At 39.2% G+C, this 25,292-nt stretch overlaps 1 pseudogene across 3 annotated transcripts; it reads right to left on the reverse strand.

The window, feature by feature from the left end:
* Positions 1-239: 239 nt before the first annotated feature.
* LOC143279944 (guanine nucleotide-binding protein subunit gamma-1 pseudogene) lies at positions 240-20,444 on the reverse strand (annotated as a pseudogene). 3 transcript variants are annotated; one of them, XR_013054975.1, is made up of 3 exons: positions 20,341-20,437; positions 18,021-18,077; positions 240-1,823 (listed from the first exon to the last, which is right to left on the reverse strand). The product of XR_013054975.1 is annotated as a guanine nucleotide-binding protein subunit gamma-1 pseudogene, transcript variant X1 (transcript). The 3 variants fall into 3 exon arrangements; XR_013054977.1 differs by lacking the exon at positions 240-1,823 and adding an exon at positions 12,830-14,484 and having other exon boundaries at positions 20,341-20,444; XR_013054976.1 differs by lacking the exons at positions 18,021-18,077; positions 20,341-20,437 and adding an exon at positions 7,462-7,644.
* Between the last annotated feature and the right edge of the window lie 4,848 nt (positions 20,445-25,292).

The following is a 25,292-nucleotide window of genomic DNA, read 5'->3' on the forward strand; positions in this document are numbered from 1 at the left end:
TTTTTCTACATAATTTTCACGAGGAAAATCCTTTTGTTACTGTGGGTTCTATTATGTGCATTAAGTGCATGCTAAACGTGATCTCAGTTTACAATCTCATCTGAATGACTGTTTGTCTTGTCACACTGTTCAAGCCACTCTTTGTACTTAACATAAAAAAAGCTGTTGCATTCACTGAGTTGCTCAAAGCCACTGGCAGCATATTTTTCATTAAAAGTAAATACAAGCACTGACACACGTTCTGATCACGATTCCTTTATTTAATGTGAAAGAAAACAAAGTCACAGTGATGACCACATGAATAAGCCACAGGCTACAACACAGCAAAATATGATAACAATGCTTGCTTGCTTTCTATGCACAGATGTTTACAATACATATAAATGGCTTGAAATGAGCTGGGGAAAAAAGTATGTATTAATATATCTTATGAAAAAAAAGGAATACTTCACATTAAAAAAATATATTAATAATCCACATCTTTTTGGAAAAGACAGAAAGTTATAAATCTTTCATGATTTTCTATGAGAAGTTCTTAACACATTAAACTGAAAATATGTTAACTTAACAGTCAAGATTTCAACTGAAGAAGAAAGTAACAAGAGTTTGACTGCAAAAGCATGAGCAGAAGAAAAAGAAAAAAGAAAAAAAAAAGGACACATTTCAACATTTTGAACACAACATTAACAATACAACAAAGTTATGTCATAATTTTTTTTTCCCAATTCTTCATTTATACAAACAGCTGCCCCCCTGCCTACCATCCCCTCCCCCTCCCTGAAAATTCCTGGTGGTAAACTGGTCATTCTTAGATTAAAGAACATTCCCCTAAATGATACACTGAAATAAGTTACACAAACCAGCGAACAGTCATTTGGGCAGAAAGGATGTGCAAACAATGTAAAGTGTTGATTAATTTTTAACTCAAATATATCCAAATTCTGGGTAATTTACCATAATGGGAAAAGTAAAACAGTGAAAGCACCATTTCATCTTGAGCAGCTACCGCTATATATTCGAAACTGATAAAATGATGGAATGTGTCAAACCATTGACATTTACTCAAGTGTTGGAAGGTCAACACTTTTCACACTCTGAATCAACATTCAGGCCCTGAATCAACATATGTTCATCATAACCATAGCAAAACTATGATGTATCTAAGTATTTAACTTCTTCTCTTTTTCTTTTTTTTAAACAGCATAAAAATTTCTGGCTCAAAGGACATATGGCCATGATCTTCCATAAATAATCTGTTACCCTCTTTCAGAGACAAGAGATTCTGGTCTGGCAGTAAAGCACGACATGATAAGACTGACAACAATACATCCTGGATTTCAAAAAACATGGTCACCCCATTCTCAAGGAACATTAAGTGAAACAACATCCCAGACTCTGAAATACTCCAACGTCCATACATTTAACACTGAAAGTTTCCTTCCAAGACAAAAGTGTGAACAAAAACAAGTGTTGCTACCCTAGCCATGGTCTGCTCATCGGTGTCACTACAGGCAACACATATTCCCGGCAAGTGTCTTTTCATTTCTCTTCTTTCCTACGGTGCAGAACAGTCAAGCCGCCACTAGAGAATGCTACATCCCCCCTTTTCCTTGAAGGGGTTCTCACTGGGCTTGGAGAATCCTCGAATGAGGAAGTCCTCTTCCAAGTGACTCTCGCAGTACTTCTGCAGGTCGTCGATGCACTGTGAGACCCGCATGCGTGTGATCTGTGCTTCGCATCTCAGTTGTTCTATCAGGCGGCGCTGCTGCTGCAGCCCTTCCTGAAATTTGTTCATCCCTTCAATGGTCGGTTTGTTTGTGTGCCTGCAACAGAAGGTGGGGGGGGGGGTAATAAAATGGCTTAGAAATTTTTTCCATTATGGAAATCCTTAAATTGACGTCATAACCTTAGATTTAAAACCCCTTGAGTGCCATAGAACGTATCATGTATGTCCATAGTAACATCACTGATGACATCACCAGAAGAAGGGAAACAACTCTGGAAGGCTGAAAATTCACACACTTTATCATGAGTGGTATACCTTCCAGATCATTTTCTCAGTTGTAGCCTTCTCGTTTTAGATATTGTTTTATGACTTGAAACACTACTGCTTTTTCCCCGGCACTGAGGGGGTTAAGCTCTATGACTTCAACCCCTGCTGCTTCTGGTGAAGATTTTCCCAGTCTCCTTAATCACCATGCACAGACCTGCTTGTATTCAAACCCCGTTTGTGCCAATCTCATGCAGATCTGATCAAATACAGATGTCATAGATCCAATAAACCACACCATGGTTCAGTGGGTGAAGGAAAAAAATCAAACATACACAGCATGCAGCTGCCCCAAAAAACAGACTTAGGCTTCCAATATGACAAGTAGCTTACAGCCTGACTATAGACGACTGGAGAGTTCTGCGGCCATCTTGGATCTTACACATGCACATCTAACTTTAACTCGAAATCGCGAGCAACGCCAAAGATGATAACATAGGCAAACGCAGCAAACATGTGCTGTCCTCCATTTCTTGTTGATAGCCTCCATTGCAACAACCAAACTCTATACAATGAAGTGCCATTGTATACACAATAAAACACAAAATATCAATCAAAAAGTAAAAAAAATAAAAATTTAAAAAATTTAAAAAAGAAGCCTGCTGTTTTGCACGTTCTGCCTCTCTTGATCGTCTTTGTTGCTCCCAACTTTGAAGAGCCAATCAACTTTGAGAGCACAGATCATGTGAGGTGCCTCTATAAGTCATGCAAGCACGGACCTCTCAAGCGGTCTAACAGATGGATTGTTCCCCTGTAACTGCTGTCGTCAAAGTGTGTCAATCAGGTTATTATCACAGTCTTACAAGTCTTTCTTCTCCATTTATTAACATTAATTATGCTACAATTGAAATGTACATACAATTTAGTAATGGATAATGGATGTGTTTTCAGAACAATAAAAATTCATTTTCCCAAATGTTATACTCAGCACTTTGACCAGTAACTGGTCTGTACTTTCCTGCTTCATGTGTGACCATTTTGTCTCAAGAATAACAATAACAATAATATAAAGTATCAGATTTAGTGTTTAGGTAATTTCAATTAACGTTTCCTCAAATCAGTCTTCTTCTTTTTTGTCTTTTTTTTTTAATAGAAAATCTAAGTAGCCTTTTAACTAGTGTTTCTTGTTGTTGTTGTTTATCAACCATCATATGTACATACAAAGTCCAGAGAATATTCACTGACCTCTTTCTGATGCATTTCAATGATAAAAATGTTCTCAGTACATTTCAGGAAGTGATGAAAGTTTTCAAATGTTTTCTGATAAATATATATATATATATATATATATATATATATATATATATATATATATATATATATATAAAACCTAGGGTCCTTTTCTGTTTGTTTGGGGTTGTTGTTGTTTGTTTTCTGTTGTTGTTTTTGTTTTTTGTTTTTTTTGTTTTTTGTTGTTGTTGTTTTTTTCTTTTCGCAGGTATTATGCAGTTTTAGATAATTTGTGTGTGTGTGTGTGTGTGTGTGTGTGTGTGTGTGTGTGTGTGTGTGTGTGTGTGTGTGTGATAAAGCTGTCCATATCTGATAATTATTATTGTAGGGTAGTATTTTATATCTATTATCAGATCGAGTCTGGATTCCTGTGAAATTCAGGCTGCTTTTCAATTTACAAAAAGTACATCGCCACTCCGCAGACCACCTCTTTCATCTCTTTTGAAAGACTAGAGCCCAGACCATAATTCCAGGACAAATGGGGAAAAGAAGGGGGTAGGGGTCAGGGGAGGAGGAATCCCAGTCCTTGCTCGATTGGAACTTGGGGTGTTCACTGCCAGGTCCAGCACTATCCACAATCATGCCATCAGCGGTCTCGTGAGAGCGAGGACTGACTGTCTTTCCTACACGGCTTTCCATCTCCAAAGGACAAATCAAGACCCTGAAGCACACCTAAGGTACCACCATTCTGAGACTGGCCCAAAATTTTTTTTTTTTAAATGCGGTTCTTCATTACTGCCCCACACAGGCCAGTGGACATAATGGGCAGAAAGTTTCCCCTCTCAGTCTGAAAGTACTGTCTTGACCTCCTGTTTGTCGCAACACAGTGATCATCAATATTTCCACAACAAAATTCATTAAACTGCTAATGGCCAGGTGAATGATGTTTCCACATAGATATGATAAGAAAAAGAGGGGGTCAGAGTGAGAGAATCAGAGCACTTCTTGTTGAACCTTTGCCCAGTCATTTTCACCAGCCATTGACCTAGTCTCTGAATATTTTGATCAAGCATGAAACGACTGGTCAATATAGTTGCAGACCAGTCCATCTCATCACAGCCATCTTAGAGCTTGTGAGATGGAAAGAAAGACAGGAGTTATTGAGACTTCAAGGTTTCATAATCTATACAAATATAGATTCAGATACAGTTTTTTGTTGTTGCTGTTGTTGTGTGTGTGTGTGGGTGCATGTGTGTGTGTGTGTGTGTGTGTGTGTGTGTCTGTGTGTGTGTGTGTGTGTGTGTGTCTGTTTTGTGGTTGTGACAAATCTTTCAACAACCAAATCTAAAGTCAGACAATCAAAGTAAACTGATAAAATAATTATCACACACACACACACACACACACACACACACACACACACACACACACACACACACACACCACACCCCCAACTTCCCTATTCTCCAATTTCAATATTTCATCTGCCAGATGGGAAGCCACAAAGGAAGCTGTTAGCCACTTTAAAATGACACATGAATCATTTTTGTACACTGGTACCATTTCTGATTTCGTAAGATTCTGTCTCACTTTTTCCCTTACCTTCCAATACTAATACATATGTGGATAGCAGACAATTGTTTTGCAAAGTTTGATGCTAAAAGCAAATATAATGATTCTTTCATCTGCAATATTTCAGTATGGTTACCTGTACATGTATGGCTGCACAGGGCACACATGCTCTGTCATATGCAGAAACACACACACACTTAAAGCATCTAGTGTGTGTGCATATGTGCATGTGTGTGTGTGTGTTTGCTCACCCATGTGAATACACACACACACACACACACACACACACACACACACATATATATATATATATATATACATATATATATATATATATATATATATATATATATATGCAGTGATGGCCTAGAGGTAACGCATCCACCTAGGAAGCGAGAGAATCTGAGCGCGCTGGTTCGAATCACGGCTTAGCAGACGATATTTTCTCCCCCTCCATTAGACCTTGAGTGGTGGTCTGGACACTTGTCATTCAGATGAGACGATAAACCGAGGTCCCATGTGCAGCATGCACTTAGTGCACATAAAAGAACCCACGGCAACAAAAGTGTTGTTCCTGGCAAAATTCTGTAGAAAAATCCACTTCAATAGGAAAAACAAATAAAACTGCACGCAGGAAAAAATACAAAAAAAATGGGAGGCACTGTAGTGTAGCGACGCGCTCTCCCTGGGGAGAGCAGCCCGAATTTCACACAGAGAAATCTGTTGTGATAAAAAGAACTACAAATACAATATATATATATATATATATATATATATATATATATATATATATACGTATATATATACATAATGTATGTGAGTGAGATAAACATATTGTTCTCTTAACCTTCGCCGGCTGTCGCTTTTGACTACACATGGAAGCTCATGTGGGTTGTCCACGACCCATACCTTTAAAGAGACAAAAACCTGTATATTCCTCCAAAGCTTGTGTGGGTCGTGCATGACCCATACTTTGTAAAGAGACAAAAACCTGTATATTCCTCCAAAGCTTATAACAAAATGTAGAAAAGGAAAACATATCGAAACAACTGATTCCACACACATGCGCTTGCACACGCACACACAGACTCACACAAACACATACACTCAGAAGAAACACATGCTCACGCATTCACACACACGCACATACACATACACACACACACTCACACACACTCACACACATCTTATCACACACACAATTGCATAACACCACATGCACATACACACAAACCCTACTTATGCACACAGAGATAGAGAGAGAGAGAGAGAGACTGAGACAGAGAGAGAGAGACAGACAGACAGACAGACAGCGAGACAGAGAGAGAGTGAGATGACTCATAGCATCCTACGCACGCACAATCAAAGATATTCAGTCACACAGGTACATGCTGTTAGAGAAAGGGATGGAAGGGGGTTATAGCTAAGACAGGCGAAAGGGACGGGGCGGGGAGGGGCAGGGGGGGTAGTGGGAGAGTAGTGGGGTAGTGAGGCTATTGAAAGTAAAACTTCTTTATTTTCCTTCACTAATTGCAAATTAAACCTTCTGAAATCACTATTAAGAAGGTATGGGTCGTGCATGACCCACACAAGCTTTTGAGGGGTGACCACGGTTTTTCCTCTCTAAAAAGCATGGGTCATATACGACCCACACAAGCGTCCGTGTGTAGTTAAAACACCACCTTTAAATATTCATTAACTAACTAATGAATTTTTTTTCATTTTTTGGCAAAAGTTGGCCTTTTAGGTGTAGGAAGCATTTCTGAAATTTTGTAGAAAAATATTAAGAATTGGCTGTGATATTTGTGTTTTTGTACCCTTCTGGGTCGTGTACAACCCACAATAGCCAGTGAAGGTTAAGACAAAAAAAAGCAAATAACAAAGTTGCTACATACAACTATATTCTTGTAAAAAATAATAATTAAAAAAAGAGATGATGGTAAACCCCCTTTTTGAAATGCCATATTCATATTCCTTGTGGTTCAGTTGGACAACTGTATATAGTTTGTAAATGATCACTGTAGGATAATCAAATATGAACTTCATGATCATCATGACCTAAAAAAACACAAACATTTGTTAACATGGTACACTGACTGACGCTTACTGACACTTGTAACTAGGACATTACAAGGAAGTCCTCACAAATACCACTTCACTTTTCCTGACCAGACAAAACATTATTTCATCATGCAATGTTCAAATGCATCCTTTTTTCTTTTCCTTTTTTTTTTATGGCAATTTAACATCAAATATGTAAAATGCATGAAAACTTATTCCATCAGAATATTCTTTTGATGCAAGATCTCTCCAACATCATCATTTTACTGTCAAATTTCTTGGTTGTGACACATGCCACATACAATGATCTCGGAAATTAATAAGTGCCATATGTTACCCCGTGTGTGCTGTAAGCATCCAGAAATCCCCTGCACTAAATTCACAATGAACACCTGGTTTGTTAACATAAACATGTGGTGGCGACATGCCAATTTCTCACTGTTCTCGCTCTTTCCATGTCGCTCTCTAGTCACACCAAACATTCACAAACTTACCTGTGAAGCTAGGAAAAAAAATGCCTATCAAAACTACGCACAAACCCAGTCACACTGCTGTAAATGAAGCAGAAAAACACAGACAGACCAAACAACTGCACATGAAAAACTAACCTCGTCTACTAGAAAAAATGTAGAAAAACAGCTCTGTCCAAGAGAGCAGGACTGAACACACCAGCCGCTTTGACTCAGTAGACCTGAACTGACGGCAAACAGCAGCACAGCACTGAGGGTGGAGCAAGATCAATACACTGTTGCCATGGCAATGGGGCGGTTCCCTCATCCAATCAATGCCAGACCACCACGTCAGATCACGCTCTTCTCCCTCTCCCTCTGTGGTATTATAGGTGTTTATGGTTGCTGCGTGTTCCTCTTATTAATCCGATGAATATGACGACTTGGAAGTAAAAACGCCTCGGGGCTATATATAACCAGCTTGCTGTGAATCATGACAGCAGTGGCTTTGCGCAGTAAACATGTCCAACACGTAAACCGCAATAAAAGTGAACAACCAAACCACAGCGCCCTAGGCTGAAATACGTTCCCTGGGTTGTTGGGTTTTTTTCGTTTTTTTTTTTTTTCTTGTTGGCCATGAAACACAAGGTGACAAAAAGAACAGAGAAGGGGAGAAAGTAATGTTAATTAAACAATTTATAAAAATAATAACAATACTAACTCCCAAATTGGTTTCTCAATTTTGTTTCTCATGAGTGTGATTTCTACCTGAAATCCTGCAATCTCCCTCACGGCAGAGTAATCATAAATGTATCTACAGGTGAAGGAGAAAAGCGTGTGTCAAATAAGAGGTGGGTGTATGTGTCAGTGTGGGACGGCTTTCAAAAGTATATGTATTTCCCTTTATAGATTGATGGTCTGAGCAAATAAAAATTCCAAGGTATATTATCAATATAATTAAAGAAAGTTGTATTTATGTGTACCAAACATTTGTGAGCAACTGGTTAACTCAGTTCTTGTTCAGTTGTATTTACATATTTGTGTAAGTGCACGTTTTGGTTTGTTTTTTGTTGTTTTCTTTTTTTGTTGTTGTTTTGGGGGATTTGTGAGGAGGGTGAGGGTTGTGGCTTTTTTCGTTTTCATTTCTTGATGTCAGCGGGTTCTCACCTTTTCTTCTTCCAAGTCCCTTCAGTTACTCCTGTCATTCATCCACAGCCACAGCCACATGGAACTAATGTTTTGTCACCAGGTTTCAAACCACCAAAGGAAACGCTGTGCTGCTACCCAGTCACTTTCGCAGTATTCAGTCATGCTTGTCCTGATTCAACATAATTATATGCAACATACCACCTTCTGAGCCCCCCACTGACAATGATAACAGCTCCATCTTGGATCCAGACCGAAAGAGCACATCCTTCTGAATGGAGACCACCACGATGTCCTTCCACTGACTTCTTCAGCATTCATGAGCTAAATGCAACTCCCACATCTGCTTGTATGTAATGTGTACACATGACCGCTTTCCTCTCATCATGTAGACAGCCATACACCATTTTTAGGAAATCCTTATAGGATATGTTTCCATAACCCATTGAATGCTGACATGAATTACGGGATCTTTAATGTGCCTATTAATCTTTTATTTCCTGCATACTTACAGACATGAAGGGGATAGGACACTTACAAGTTTACACTAATGTTGACATGGAAATCAGAAAAAGAAAAAAAAATCTCCACCTTAAACCACCAGGAACTGTGAATGGGGTTCAAACCCAGGACTTTCAGTTTTAAAGTAAAAACATCCTAACCATTCGGCTATTGAGCCTTAACCCTTTCACCACCAAGCTCGCATTTATGCAAAGGCATGGTGGAGGACCCATGTCACTGAAAGGTCATTGGTCTGTTATCCATGAACCTGCTGCTCTTGATGTTCGGTGGTAGGCTAGGCCATATTTTCTTTACATCACAGGGGGAATCCCCAGTTATTTGTAGCCACTGTCTTTTCTGTGTTTATACCACAAGGGAATTTTGTACTCTAAATTGACTGGCGGTAAAAGGGTTAAATGATAGTTCCTCATGAATCTGGCAACAAGCTGACTTTATAAGAACTCATTGCAGGCATGTCAGCGGGGATGGAATTGATACTGCAGTCTAGCAGTGCAAAGAAGATGGCTGGAATATTAGACGATGTTTCCTTCTGCTGGTTGAGATTGACAAGACTGCTGCTTTGCACATCAATTCTTAGTTGGGCAAAATGTGTTGGGACTGTAATTCATGCTTCTTTCATACCTATCCTGGCATCAGCCAGGTCTAAGACAATATGAGTAAGAAATACAAATATCTGCAGTGTTGAACATAAAATCTGGCAAAAATCTCAAAGACCACTGCTTCCATGAGGTGAAGGACATTTGAATGTGGGATTCTTGTCAGCCCTTTTTAAGCCGATAGCACATTTTGGGTCCAGTTGGCCATATTGAAAAAATCCAGATATATTTTTGATGGCATTCAAGCCCATGGCCTCCAAACTGTCAGTCCCAGATATAACCTTTGCCAGTGACTGGTGTGTACAGTATGATTTGATGCATTATGTCCTTTTTTGTCAACATCTGCACTATCAACATTATTGTGCTAATCAATGCATGATGCATTTCAAGCAGTGCATTATGTGTCAAAGCATCTGTGTGTAAATGCTTGTCTGTGCACGTTTTGTGCATGTGCAGGTTTGCAAATTGTGCTAATCAATACATGATGCATTTCATGCAGTGCATATATGTGTGAAAGCATCTGTATACTCGAGTCCATATATGTGTAATTGCTTGTGTCTGTGTGTGTTTTTGCATGTTTATGTTTGCAAACACACATAAAAGTTTGTATGAATAGATGTCTGTTGGACAACTTGGAAGTATATGTATGTGTGTGTATATTTTGCTTAAGGTTGGAGGAGGAGAGTAGTGTGTATCAACAAAGATTTGTTGGCTGAAGGCATGAACCAGTCAATAATGTGTATTTGTTTCCATCCTATTTCAGGGCTGGAAAATGAAGTTGGAAAATTATATATATTACCCAACAAATCGATAAACACCATATGGAGAAACTCACACGCAGGGCTAGATATCGACAAATGCATCAATGTCCAGACACATGCAGACTAGCGAGTCACGGTGTTCAACTCAACTTCAATAACAGAAGTTGGAACAGACTGTGTACAAATGACATAAAACTTTGCCTTTTATAGACAATGGCTTGCCATTTTAAAATCTTTTAACCCCTTGTATGCTAAACTTTTGGTTGCTGAAATAAGATCAATAGGACATGAGTTTGCAGAGGAGTTAAGCATGTGTTGCAGTTACGTTAACATTTTTGCATATGGTTCAAGTAATCAATGCATTTGTGGAGTGAACGTTTCAAATTCAAGAGCAGACTTTATTCTTCTGCCTCTTGTTCTTTCGTATACATAAAACTTTAAAGAAACAAAAGAAGAAAATATGGTATGTTTGTACACATGCATGTGCAGTTAAGTCATGCATCAGCTGTATGCATGTGTCCATACTGATGTGGGAGTTCAGTGTCACATGTCTACAAATTTATCACTATAATTTTGCACAGTAATATGCAGTTCTTGAAATTAAAAAATTATGATTAACATTCTGGTAAGCGATGAACTCTGGTATCAGAAAGCATCAAAGACTGTTTTAAACCCAGAATCAGGGAACTTAGTCTTAGTTCATCTGAATGGATGCAGCTATCATGGGGCAATGGACAGATGGCCACATGGTCAAAATCCTAGTTCCATCTGAAGCTATTGTACCTTTTTTTCTTTCTTTTTTTGTTTGAAGATAATTGGGGGGTATAGTATACTTTCTTAAAAAAAAAAGGTTTGGTGAATGAAGTGTTGTTATCCATTATATGTGTACATTGAACAGAGGTTTACATGTCCACCATGGACAACAGGTTGAAGAGAATACAGATTTCTGGGTTATAGACAAAATAAGACACCTGACACTTTGGTCACAAGTTTATACCTCAAGGATCATTTACTAGCCACCTTTTACACCCCGTTTATCATTTTACCTTACGAGGTTTACCAGTCATCCTGCATAAACTTTGCATTTCTTTCTGCCTTGTTAAAACAGTACCACTGAAGAGGGTATATTGTGTATGTGCATATTCTTAGACATCATGTGGCTCCTTACAGCCTATTCTCCTGTAAATTCTCTACATTAAATTCAGTATGGGCCGTGGGAAGACAGAATCATGATTTAGCTGACAGGCACATGGGATTGAGTACTGGTAGGTCATTGGAGCGACTCTCATTCTGCTCTTTGTATAACGATGCACTCCTTAGACATGACTCTGGTCTGGGCTTATGGGATCTTCAGCAATGTGGACTTTTGAGAGTTTATAGTCAAATAATTATCATTTTCCACTTAGTGCACACTGGACGCACTGAAACCTATGAAGATACTTCCCATGAATACAATGTCAAGATCTTTCTCTGCCTTATCATCTTCCCTACTTCTTTCAAGGACAAACATTTCTCTACTGATGTATCATCAACTGATCAAGTGTTTAAATTTAACCTTGAACTGCAAAAGGCAGTTTGTTACTCTCTGCATGATTCACATGTTCCGCAAGCCAGTTTTGTTTGTTTTGTTTTGTTTTGGGTTTTTTTCGTAAAATGGATACGGGTCTTTGATAATTAATTTCTGTGTTAGGTGCAGTGGTCAAAAAGTCAGAGCCAAGAGGTATTCCAAGAGAAACACACATAATATGACTCTAATGAGTTCAAATTTTTACTTTTTTTTATTTTTAAAACTAAAAGCATTATTTCATATGGGGACTGGGAGGTTTCAGGTGCTAGTTCAGATAACTATGAAAAATATTTGCATGGAAAAGAATATGAGAAATCATAGAAGTGAGAACCATAACGTCTGTACACACACTCTCTCTCTCTGTCACGCACACACTCCTCCTCTATTGAAATCATCATGAAGTGTTTGTGCCTGTGGGTGGGTATTTAATGCGTGTGCGCACACAGGAGTTTGTATGAGTGCGCTCTGTGTGTGCGCTTGTGCACGTGTGTGTGCGCGAGTGATGGGCATATATTGTCGAGCACGCACACGTGTGTGTGTACGAGTGTGTGTGTGTGAGATTATACATATCTGCAATTTATAGTACTGTCTTGGTGTATACAGATATACATGTATGTGTGTACATTATGTTGCTTTTTCATTGTTTTTGGTTGGTTTGATTGTCGTTTGTTGGTTTTGTGTGTGTGTGTGTGAGTGTGAGTTTTGTATGTTGCTGGGGTTTTTTCCATGTGTTGTGGTATGTTAATAATTCCAATAATTCCTGCATTTCTAGAGGTTGGTTATTCTTCTTTCTGAAACTGTTTAGAGCCCCACTCACACCCTCAGTCTAAACCATCAAAAGAAAAAGCAACTGTAAATAATTGTCAGCATACAGAAAGTAACACAACATCAACAAGGGGAAAAACCAACGAAAAAAAACATCAAAAGCTCACAGATCATGCTCTTGCAGAAAATATTTATTAAGAATGACATAAACATCATGTGCACTTTAACAACAGCGAGCTGGTGACCATGCACTAATGGACTCACAAATTCAAACAAAATGTTAACATTTTCAGACAGCAGTTTTTGTTGTTGTTGTTGTCGTGTTTTGGGTTTTTTTTTTTAACTGAATAAAATAAGGTGACCAGGTCCGACAACAATTCAAGACATCACATCAACAGTAAAACAAGGGAAAGAAACAAAATACATGCAGAGGCAGCAAAAGAACTCAGACAAATCACGAAGTGCTTTGTCATCACATAGCATGCTGGTCCTCAATATCAGCTACAGCTCTGGTCACAGTGCTTCAAGATATTTTTCAAGGAATGTTGCTATGCTGAACGTACTGTAAAAAAGGCAAACTGCAAATTTTGATTTTAAAAGTGTGTACCTCTTCTTCACATTATTTCATGCTCTTTACTTTTCTCCAGTCACTAAACTTAGTGAAATAATGAAATAAAATAAAAAGGAATTTTTTGCATACTTGTATTTTTCAGATGAATTAAACATTCAGTTGTTAAAACTTCACTATGAGCAAGAGACATTCACTGATTACAATGGCATTAAGTTTTAGAATAATCATTTTAACACAAAAGAATGTTTCAGAAAAACGCTAATCCTGCAATAACTTTAGTTCATTTAATAATACCTGTTTAAAAAAAAAAAATTTTTTAGAACACACACAATAATTTCAATTAAAGAATGCTTTAAAAACAACAATGAAACAATATCCATTAAAAAGTGCTTTAAAAAAAAATTTTAAATAAAGATTTCCATGCAGAATTACAGGGCACAAACATCCACTGACATGTGAACGTTTCGCACATGAAAAATGCACTGTAAATAAAACCACTAGTACTTCATGCATCTAAAAAATAAATCCTTTAACAAATGTCATATGTGACATGTCAGCATCATAAATACCCCCCTTCCCCTCACCTCCAAGATGAGTATTGTTTTAAGAAAATTCAAAACAATCTGATGACTGCATGAGCTCAAACACAAGCAGCTTTTACCATTCTTCCAAATGCTCTTCTCACTGCTCACTCTATAAACATACAATCTGCTGTTTAAACACATGCATCACAGATTCATGTACATGCAATCACGGCAAACTATTAAAAAGGTTGACCAGCTTACTTTCCTTCACCATTTCAATTAATTACTCAAGAGTTTGTACTTCACATGCTGTGATTTACTCTTTCCTTTGTTGCTTGAGGTGGAGAGGAAGAATCAACTTTAACCCATCTATACTAGAATCTACATCCCCCCTACCCTTTCTGCCCTCAAATTCCCCTTCCCTATAGCTCCAGCTCTACTTATCTCCCCTTTCCAATGTTTATCATTCAGATCAAAGAGAACCATCCTCTCAAAGAATTTCACAATTTTTCTTGGGTTTAAAGGGGTTTTCCTTTTCAGGGTGGATGAGCTGATCATGGGGGTCGTTTGTAATGCAGTAGTTGATCATTTCCTTAATAGTCTGAGAAACTTTCTCATGTTGATGATGGGCCTGTATCCTCAAATGCTCAACTTCCCAACTCAGTTTTCGAATGGCGTCAGAGTCACGGGAGTAAACTGGCATGGCTGATTGTTAGGGAGAAATGAAGCCCTGTGCACACATCAACAAGCAAGAATTACAACACTGTGAAAATAAACATCAGGACCAGAAAAGAAGTTACACAAAAAAGTGAAAACAATAAACCATCTGGAACAAATGAAAAATGCAAATATAAAAGGCTACCAAACAGAATGGACAACTGAAAGTAGTAACAACATCAATGTGCAGTTTTAACTGAACAAGCAAAAAAGCAAAGAAAAACATGATCAAAGAAAATTCAACCACTAGGAGTTCTCTAACTTTATGCAAGTACATGTCAAGCGGTGTATTGATTACTGAGGAAAATGCATCCTCACATGACAAGCACATGCAAGAGGAAAAGTTACAAGCAAATTTTATCTGGGAAAGGGAGACTTACAACTGAAATAATACACTAGTATAAGTTGCAAAAAGTCTGTGACTGAAGTGAAACACATGCACTCACGCATGCACTCACGCATGCACATAGTGAGAATACTCCGAAAAAGAAATATCATTCAACTTCTTTTTTTTTCTTGTTAATTTGTTTACTATGTCATATAATAAATCTTTCTTTCTTTTTTCATAAAATATAACAGCTTGGACTTTTTTTCTTTTCTTTTTTTTTTTTTTAACTTTCTTCTCTTCATATGTTTCCCAGTATACAATTTAAGGTTTACAATTTAAACTTCACGATCCAGATTTTTATCACTGAGGTCATGAGGAAAACTTGTGTATTAATTTAAACCACAATCATTAGTTACAGTTCTATGAACACCAATGCGTCAATGTAGAATCTTATCATGCTTCAAGATGCCACACATAAGACACAACAAAAATTACATTCTAGACAACAGAAGATTAAGAATCACAGAAACACTGCACAACAATATCTAACAAAATACATTTCCACTCAAACAAATATTAACAATAACATGCTAAGCTTATTAACAAAACACCAATATGATAGTGATATTGAGGTATCATTCTTTACTGAATAAGTGACACAAAGACACAAACAATTTAACTGGTAAATAACAATTTCATTGTGCTGGGTAAACAGGATAGGGCAAGTAAACTGATGAGCTGGACCATACACACAATTGAACTGGACAGTTTGGTTCAAGGAAAAAGATGGCTGCATTTTGATTTTTGTAGTGATTAGTTACTAAGTAAGTCTAACAATATACTAGGAAAACAAATTAATCAAAATCAAAGATATGGTAGAGATGGGTTGTGAAGGAGGGGTGGGGCGATCAGATGCACTTACCACAATGTTAGCTTTGAAAATGTAAGAAAGAAAGAAATTGTGGGACTGGAATTCGGAAAAATCAATAGCGGAGTAGAGGATTATGGATTTGGATTAATGTCCACAATCTTTTGACTATTCAAATGGAGACCAAGAGATTTTACAAGCAAATATTTATTATCTCTTTTTTTTCCCCTGTCCCATACAATCAGAGCACTGCAACAACAGTCCAAGATATTTTACAAGCAAATATTTATCATCTCTTTTTTTCTTACCCTTAAAAAAAATCAAATCTACACTATCTTATACTTACAGAGTACTGCAACAACAGTTACAGTTGACATATGTATACAATTTGAGATGAAGACTGACTTGCTAAAGTTGGATGTAAAGCAAAACATCTGGACCACAGCATTAATACTTTTGTAAAGCACAGCAAAGTCAGTATCCATGGGCCAGGCAGGCAGGCCTGAAAGAATCACTGGACTTCTCAAAATAGTTCTTGGCAATGCCTTCTCTCTTCCTTTTAAGTAATTTACTCAAATATGTCTCTCTGTGCACACGCGGACATTCGTCAGCTGCTGCATGGAGTGAAAACTGCGCTTGGTTTGTTCAGCCTGATGCTGTGTTGGTATGAAAGCCTACTGGTTAAGTTTTGTCCAGAGGACATCACTAACAGGTGCAATAGTGCAGCATGCACTTGGTTGAAAAACACCGAGTTGCTATAATGTTTTAAAAAACACTAATGACAAACTTTTGTAATGTCAGGAGTACATACAGGGGGCAAATCACCTCGTCTGTTCCAGATGTACTCAAGTTCACTTCTTAATCTTAATGAATCTGTTAAATCCAGAATCACCTGTCAAGTTAAACTATATTCTTTTTCATAACCTTTCATCATTATGGTTTTTATTCATGCATTTCTAATGGGTATATTCTGTCACAAAATAGTCTTTCTTGTCGAATGCAACACTGAAAAAAGACAAACGCGCCATTTTTCTTTCAGTCTCTGAGCAAGAAGAGTTGTCTAGCAAACATGGTGGACTACATTTGAGCCCTTTTAATCTGCATTTACACATCTTCTGATGGATTGTCTCAGACATGTTTCATCCAGAGGTTTGCATTTATGCCTCCCCCATAATTTAGAATAGAACAGAACAGAATATGTCTTCATTACCAAGTGTACTAGGGTCACAAAAATATTAGGGGGAATAGTTCATAACAAGGTATGAGTATAAATCGTACACACACACACACACACACAAAGTAGAAATTAGGATACATACATGTGCATATCAATACAAAAACTTGTGCATACTCATACACGCGTGCGCGTGCACGCACACACACACGCACGCACGCACACATACACACACTCACTCTCTCTCTCACACACACACACACATTTAAAATGAAGTTGCATATTACAAGTGGATGGAGTTGATGACTAGATCTTCAGGTAGATGGTTGTTGATCGCAAAATTCTATTTATCATACTGGATTTGTTTGAGAGACTGGGCATTGACTGCTCTGGGGAAAAAGCTATTGGCGAGGCGATTGGTTTTTGTCATACTTCTGTACCGTCCACCAGAGGGGTGCATCTCGAAAATCCCAAAAGCTGGACGTGATTCGTCCTGGCTGATTGATATTGCTTTTTTGAGTAGCCGCTTATAATATATATCCTCTAGAGGAGGTAGATCAGCCCTGATAATCTTGGTGACGGTTTTTACAATTCTGTTCAGGGCTGCAACTTCTGCCTTGGAAATGTTTCCATACCAAACAGTAATAGCGAACTTTAGCACACTTTCAATGACTACTCGGTAGAATTCAACCATGATTTCTTTTTTAATTCCAAACTTTTTGAGGCACCGAAGAAAGTACAGGTGCTGTTGTGCTTTCTTAACAATTTTTTTCATATTTTTTCTCCCATTTCAAATCGTTGGAAATGATCAGTCCGAGAAATTTAAATTCACTGATGATCTTTACTTGTTTGTTTTTAATGACAAGTGGTAAGGGGTCAGATCTGGCCTTCCTGAAATCTAAAATTAATTTTTTATTTGGACACAAGGTCACAAAATGAATATTGAATTACTTTAATTTTAGTCAGTCTTGTTGTTGTTTTGTTTTGGGTTTTTTGTGTGTTTTTTTGTTGTTTTTTTTGTTTTTGTTTTTGCTTGTGTAATGAAACTGCAATCACTTTCTTTATCTTATTTTTTTCAGCAACCATTTCCAGTAACACACGAACTGTACCAACTGGAAGTCATCCCATTAACAACAGATATAAATCAGGGATATAAAGATCACAGAAAAAAACACATACCTTGAAAAATAAAACGCCAACTGCTTGGCACTGCCTGTGTTCGTGTGGATTACAGATCTACACAGGACAAAGATGCATTTCAAACACTTTAATTTCAAACAGACTGACAGCTGAACAGACAAGACCGGTAAGAAAGTTGATCATTTGATGCATTCCATACAGTTAAGCAAACTGACAACACTGATTCTTAAACTGTGTCAGTAACAAAATAACATAATTCAATAACTCAAAAATTTATCTATCAAAAAGTACTATCTTATCTACTACTGGTACTATACAGTACTATCTATTGGGGAAAAAAATCCATCTCACTTCTCAGCCTTTGTTATTTCTGGAAAAAATTCTGCCCCAGAAAAAATGAAATGGTCAGCTTGGCCATGCTCTTTGATCAAAAAAGGTGTCCAAATAGCTATGACTGCTTTCTTTTTTCCACCTGTTATTTTCATTTAACAATACTGCAAAGTAATGATAACTGATAAACTGGAGTAATTCTAAATTTGCACAAGTTATTCTTGTCTCAGAAAACTGCATAGTCGCACTAGATATCCTCATTCATGTGCACCATCCCTCTTGTAGTCATCCTCTCCAGTCAAACACTAGAAAGAGTTTCTCTGAAATATGTGAATGCAAGAGGGTTCAAAATAAATAGTTAAAATACTAGTATAAATAGTATCACAGAAGAGGGTATATATAGTAAATACTAGTATTGATACTGGTAAAGTGACATTACTCATACTAATAAAATATGTTTGTACACTTGATACACAGTATGCTTGAGCTCCAAATCAGACCTTTGGGAAAAGGAAAGGGTGTCTCATCGACTCGGGTAAAGTGATTAACCAACAGCTCCCATATATACACATAAAAAAACGTAATAAAAATAACCTCAATATTCTGGACATATTCATATATTTCTGAACAAACACAGAAGACCTGGAACCACAAGATCATGGGTGTACAAATGTGCACACACACACACACCTTCCCTACTCATGATTTTGATGAAGGGGGTGGAACAAGGTTGTGCGTTGCATAAATCAATAGAGAAGCGTGGTTTTTTAAAACCACGCTGGCATTTCAAAGAAGAAGATCAGCGATCGCTTGCAGGCAAATTCTTAACTGTATTCACCCCCTCCCCTGCACTGTGTGCCAACTGGCAAGTGAGCACGAGGTTAGTGGGCGTGGCACAGGCAGGCATCACAAGCAAAAGATGTGTATGTGTGTGCGTAACTGATTTCTATTTCTCTTGAAAGAATTTACCTGAAAGAAACAGTCTGCTGACAACATTTCTACAGCAGTTGCCAAGAAACTGAATGAATGATAGGCTGAAAATGAGTTGAGTAGAATATCAGAACTTTGGATTACAGTTCATGACTTTGTGTATTCATAAGGTATGGAGACACATTCAATTTTCAGTTTTCATTCATTTTCTGGGTTCATTCCAACTGCTTTTATTAACAATCTATAACATATATTCAGAAACTATATGAAATTTGTTTATCTCATATTTGTGGTTCACTAATCGCTAGCCAGTGCGTCAGGCAAGCTTCTAATTGGTTCTATCAAAATTTCATAGCCTGTTCATCTTCCTTTCAGAAAAGAGGGTTAAATATACTTTCTTACAGTGGTTTACATGTTGGAATTGTTTGTTAAATATGTATACTCTCTTGCAGTGGTTTACATGCTAGAATTGTTTGTTACTAATCAATATAACCCATCGCAACCAACACGCGCCTGACAAATAGGAAGCACAAGTCAAAATAATGCCCGGCACTGAAGGGGTTAAATTTAAAAACATGTTATCTGTTTGAAGTATCACTATCACTGTATCAGACTGTGCAGTTTTACAGTAATCTTAAACCATTCTAGTTTGGTAACTAATCTGTATTTCAATCTGGGGTGGAAAGAAAGCCTTCTGAGAAAAGAGAGGAAGAAAATGACAGAATGAAAATTATCCGATGTTCATAGAATCATACTCAAATACTGTAATATTTATGTCCATGGTCACTCTAGACTACCTGAAATTACTAATATGCAGGTCAGGCCAGGGCCATTCCATATCTTTAGTTAACTATTCATGGAATAAGTTTCGGTCGAAGGACAAGAAGCAATCTGCAGTAAGTAAATTCGTTAGCAACATTTTCGATCTGGGCAATCGATGGTTCGGGCGTTTCCTCTATTCTTGCTTTCTGCGTTTCGTGAATGGCATTTCAACTTTTTATCCACTCGGAGCATAATCCATATCTTTAGCCTGATCTTACACACCCATCATTATACAATATATGGTGTAGGTTTTCTTGCGTATTTTGAATAAAATTACCTTTTTCTCTTTCACAGAATAGTTGAAAGATTAATTGCAATGCTAGCCTTCTGTCAACGACTTGCATCGGAAATGAGCCTCAATTTCGACATTGAGCCAATCAGCTGCCGGTAGAGGGGTGAAGGGACCATGCCAAAATGTGCTCCTCGTGAAAAATTGGATAACTTATCTTCATTGTCGAACCGATTGGAATTTGTGATAATTCAAATATTATAAGAACGACATCACTCCTCAGTTCTTTATCCGTGTTTACTTCCCGGCGTTCGAAATATCACACTGTTACACTTTAATAATAACAGGGCGCACCTGAGGCCATTATATGTGGCCGGTTCTTATAAGTGCATACATATGCATTCAAAAATGCACACAGATCCAGATCCAGATCCAGATTTCAGTGTAAAATCTCAGCACTCAGATAAGCATACAGCCATGTCAGCCGGTGGGCAAACTTGGACATGAAGTAACGTAATATTCCAGCTTATTGATGCATCTTTCCGGCTTAGTAATCTTTCATACATTTTCCCCTTCAGTTCTTTCAAACCATGGCATCCCGACTGCACTGAATGAATATCACCCAAAATAACGTATTCGCAAAAATCTCGAATGTCTTCTCGTTCCTCTTGAACTGCCTTCCTTTCAGTAGTTGCCAATGGGCAATGTATTCCTCTACTGAGGAGGTAAAAAGACTCAGTATATATGCTGCATAGTGTGCGGCATTGGCAATGCTGAGGCCAGAGACACAGGTGCCGGTAGGCACTGAGTACTATGGGCAGTCTGCACCATGCCTCACTTTTATTTATGTGGGCCGTGGTCGGCATTCCGTGGTCTGTGGCGGCCATTGTCTCTCCGTCTCACGGTCCTCAGGGACTGAGTTACTGACGTGGTCACAGTGGTGATCGCATTTGTAAAAGACATAAGCTTACACCACCATTACTTTCAGTTTTGTTTAGCTGCAGTGCATTTCCAAGTCTTGGTCTTTTAAATTTTACAGATGGAATCTCACCTGGGAAAACCTAGGTGACTGCTGACTGTTGCTCTTGGCGAAATCGGGGATCAGTTTGCGGTGAAATATCAAGGTTGATGAAGTGCTAGGGAAAGGAAGAGGACGGCTGAGATAAGTTAATACTGCTGGTCATTCCGTATATGGAATAATAATGAACTGACCATGGGCCTGACCTGCCGCGGCACTTGACTTGATCCTTACTGATTAATTATGGGTTGTATTCGTACTGTAAGTAGAGAGTTAGAACCGTTAATATGAGGGAACAAGAAGGGATCAGTATTTGTATTTGTATTACTAGACTCTTTGTTTTGTCACAACGGATTTCTCTGTGTGAAATTCGGGCTGCTCTCGGTCCCATGGAGAGCGCGTCGCTGCACTGAGAGCGCCACCCATTTTTTGTATTTTTTCCTGCCTGCAGCTGAGTTTTTTTTTTAATGTTTTTCCTATCGAAGTATATTTTTCTACAGAATTTTGCCAGGGACAAGCCGTTTGTTGCCGTGGGTTCATTTACGTGCGTAAGAAACATTCTTGTTTAATTTGAAATCGTGTAACAAATACATGCAGGGGGTGTTGTTGCCAGTGTTGTTTGTTGTTGTTGTTTCGAGACTAAATGAGTGGACTTAAAGGCTCGCGGTGTCTCTCCGTGAACATAGATGCCCATCATACAGAATTTAAAGCTTTCTGCAGTGCCGGTTGCAAGTGCCTACGTAGATCAACGTAAAATCAATAAAGTCAGCGACAACTGAAGTTGAGAGTTTGTTTTAATGCAAGCAGAATGCTGGAAGCAGCAATTAACTGGCATCGGTCTTCAGGAAAAAAACTGATATGGGAGTTTTCTGATTATTTTGAAGTGAGAATCATAAACTTTCCTGATGTGTTGTTTCATTTTCAGACTGGAGTGGAATCCGCCCATCAGAAAGCATTCACAGGTTACAAGAACCAGTAGAGGAAGAGATCAGATACTGTATGACTTAAACCAATAGTGATGGAAATTGGTGAACAGCAGGTCCAGAAAAGCGGATCAAATGTCTCCGCGGCCGTGTTCCCGTGTGACTTGACTGAGTATATTATGTGACTAACTTGATGCATGTCTTATCAATAACCCCTTGATTGCCAAGGAGTTATTATATACGTAGGTCCATAGTGACGTCACTGATGACGTCATCCGCAGAAAACGGGGAAATAGCTCTGGAAAGCATTCACACAGTTTATCTAGAGTGATATATCTCCAGACCATTTTCTCAGTTTTAGGCTTATTGTTTTGGATAATGTTCTATGACCTCAGTGAAACACCATTTTCTACTGATCGACTGTTTTCCCCCTCAGTGACACTGACAGGGTTTTAACATTACTGAGACTGAACATGGTTTCCAGTATATGCATGTATAAAACACATCAGTTGGTGAATTGATATTGGGGGCCGTGGGTGGGGTTACATCACTGTGACTGCTGAAGCTGACTGCAATCTGCAAATAGATGATAATCAGCTTCAGTTAAAAACAGTACAATATAGATTGCAGAGATGCATCAGTAGATCACGCGGCAACACAGAATCATTTTGCCAAAGCCAGTACTGACCACCGGGAGAATGCCACCAAGCTGGAGGTCCGCTACCGACCTAGAGTACTCACTACCGTTATTTATGCCAGTGAGACCTGCTGCCGTCTGCAACACTCAGTAAGACACTGACACCGCTAAATTGAGCTCAGTCACCCGGCCCGCACTAACTCTTCAGCAAATTGACTCAGCAGACTTCTGTCGTGTCCACTGACATGGCGATAGCATCAGTGACAAAGTCCTAGACCGAAGCACGGAGGTCGTGGAACGTGCCAGCACTGACCAACAGTGTCTACACCCTCCTACAGAAAGCCCATGCCAGAGAGGGCTGGTCATGTTGTCAGGATGTCTGACCGCGACAGACTGCAGAAACAGCTGCGGTTGTAATGAGAACTGAGGCAAGTGCTCAGTTGGCCAGGAGGGCAGAAGAAATATATCAAAGACAGCCTCAAAGACCTCATCATCAATCCCTATATCTAGGTGGGGATCGCTAACTTTGGACTGCCCGGCCTGGTGAAGAGCCAAATTTCTGGCGGGCCTGGACTGGCCTCACCAGTCACTTCCGGACCCATTTTTACACTCGAATACCCTCCATCTGACACAGAAGTCATAACGATCATCTCCGGAGACTCCGGCCGCGAAGGTCGACTAACTGAACTGACGAAGACTGAACTTAAGTGGACTGATTGCACACGGCTGGCAGCTAGGTTGTTTAATTCTTGTCCACCGGGCTTTTATAGTTGTCAGAAACTGGTCACTGTGAATCACTGTGGATTGCACAGCAAGGTCAGTTGTTTACTTCTTAGTCTCTGTATAGCTGTCAGAAAATGGTCACGAATAACTGAAATAACTCTTTACAAACTAGTTCCTGCTTGGATCCTGATACCCCGCCGGCGGATCAGGGATCACCATAAAAACTCGACCGGACTGACTGACTCACAAGCTTTTCCTCGGCCAATACTGAATTCAGCCGACGCTTCGAATTATCAGGAAAATCGAATGAAAGATTTTTGATTGCATACTATCCGGCCGCCGACATATGCTGAAACAAATTAGAGTGAACTAAGTGACGATCTTTTGGCCGGTCAGTGGACTCAGTGAGGCGGCAAAATTCGAATCCGCAGTGACCCAAAGTTATCACTTATCTTATCCGAATCAACTCAGTTGAATCAATTAAGTCTAGACTAACATAATATAGGCATATAGCTCCAGTGTTTAGGAACCACCGACATGGTGTTTGCTGCAAGGCAGCTGCAAGAGAAATGTCAGGAGCAAAATGCTGATCTGTTCTCCACCTATGTCGACCTCACTAAGGCCTTCGACACCGTGAGTAGAGAGGGACTGTGGAAGATCATGGCGGCCAAGTACGGATGCCCTCGGAAATTTATTTCCTTGGTCAGCCAATTCCATGAAGGCATGCAGGCTCGAGTCCAGGACAAAGGCGAAACATCTGCTCCTTTTGCTGTCACAAATGGTGTCAAGCAAGGCTGCGTCCTGGCTCCAACGCTGTTCAGCCTCATGTTCTCTGCAATGCTTACTGTAGCCTTCAGAGATGGCGATGTTGGAATCGGCCTAAAGTACCGAACAGATGGCAAGTTGCTTAACCTCAGAAGGCTTCAAGCAAAAACGAAGGTCATGACAGACATCATCAGAGACTTTTTGTTTGCTGATGATTGTGCCCTCAACGCTGGATCTGAAGCTGACATGCAACTCAGCGTCGACAAGTTTGCCACTGCCAGCAGGAACTTCGGCCTTACCATCAGCACGAGGAAAACTGAAGTTCTCCATCAGCCAGCCCCAGGGAAACCCTACGTTGAGCCCAACATCACAGTCAACGGTCAGAGACTCAGTGCGGTGGAGCGGTTCACATACCTTGGCAGCACACTGTCACGAAATGCGACCATCGACGATGAAGTGAACGTCAGGATTGCAAGAGCAAGCGCAACGTTTGGTAGACTCAATGCAAATGTCTGGAACAGAAGAGGCATTAGTCTTGAGACCAAGCTAAAGGTCTACAGAGCAGTAGTTCTCCCCACACTACTGTACGCCTGCGAAACTTGGACAGTGTACCAACGACATGCCAAGAAGCTGAACCACTTCCACACAACATGCCTCAGGAAGCTACTGAACATCAAGTGGCAAGACACGACCCCAGACACAGAGGTGCTCGCAAAAGCCACCCCTCCCAGCATCTTCACCATCCTGATGCAGTCCCAGCTGTGCTGGGCTGGACACGTGGCGCGCATGCCAGACCATTGGCTGCCCAAAAGGCTCTTCTATGGCGAGCTGCAACAAGGGAAGAGATCATACGGAGGTCAGAAGAAGCGCTTCAGAGATACTCTGAAAGTCTCTCTGAAAGCGTTTGATATCAACCCTGACTCCTGGGAGGAAT

This window comes from Babylonia areolata, chromosome 3, assembly GCF_041734735.1.
Source record: "Babylonia areolata isolate BAREFJ2019XMU chromosome 3, ASM4173473v1, whole genome shotgun sequence".
Taxonomy (NCBI): domain Eukaryota; kingdom Metazoa; phylum Mollusca; class Gastropoda; order Neogastropoda; family Buccinidae; genus Babylonia; species Babylonia areolata.